Source organism: Manduca sexta, chromosome 18 (assembly GCF_014839805.1).
Source record: "Manduca sexta isolate Smith_Timp_Sample1 chromosome 18, JHU_Msex_v1.0, whole genome shotgun sequence".
Lineage (NCBI taxonomy): Eukaryota > Metazoa > Arthropoda > Insecta > Lepidoptera > Sphingidae > Manduca > Manduca sexta.
In genome coordinates, this window is record NC_051132.1 from 9,773,052 (window position 1) to 9,773,925 (window position 874).

Sequence of the window (874 nt, forward strand, 5' to 3'; positions counted from 1 at the left end):
GTCAAAGGCTATGACGATATTTATTGAAATCTTCCACGGCTATTGTAAAGTTCTAAACGTTAAAGTTTGAAAGTACAAAAAGCCTATGCATTGATGTGTGAATTTTTTATGAACCACTCACTACGCTGTTCGCGGGCCGGCTTGCGAGTTCTGTAGAAATATCAAATTGTATTTTGCGGTAAAAATATGGTTCTATTTTTCGTTATAGGTATTTATACTTAATTAAGTTATGAGGCTCTGTGTTGAAATATGTAAATTTATATTTTTCGTTCTGTAATATCACGACTTAAAAAAATCTTTACGTATTTATGTTACAGAAAAGAAAATGATAAAATAAAACGCTTCTTCATAGGCATTAACTAGGCACTAGGTATATAGATATACATATAAAGGAGTTCACCCGTATATACCGTCCTCTTTACCGAAAGCCAGACAGTCAGCCGTTAAATACAGGCGGAGACAGCACCCAGGGACGTCTCTACAAAAGGTAAATAGGACATAATGCAGCAAAAGCCATTTTAATGCCCAAATAATGTATACAGCCCAATCGGCTTACTGTTGACCGACTTCCCTGTTGTCAAACACATAACTTTCGTAACTTTGTATTCTATTTAGTTACGAGTATGAGTTTATTTTGTATAATTTTAATATTCTCTTGGCTACTTACGTGTGTATTCTAAAGGAGAAATGTACATTTATATATATAAATCTACTAATACTTAAACTTTAAAATACTTTATTTTGAATGTGATTTTATAGAGTTCGACTTCTCTGAAAATCTAAAAGTCCTTTAAAGTAATTCTGTCATATTATTATCACGTCATATCACGCGCACATGCACAAGCACTAGGGAGTTTATTTTCATTGACAGTCT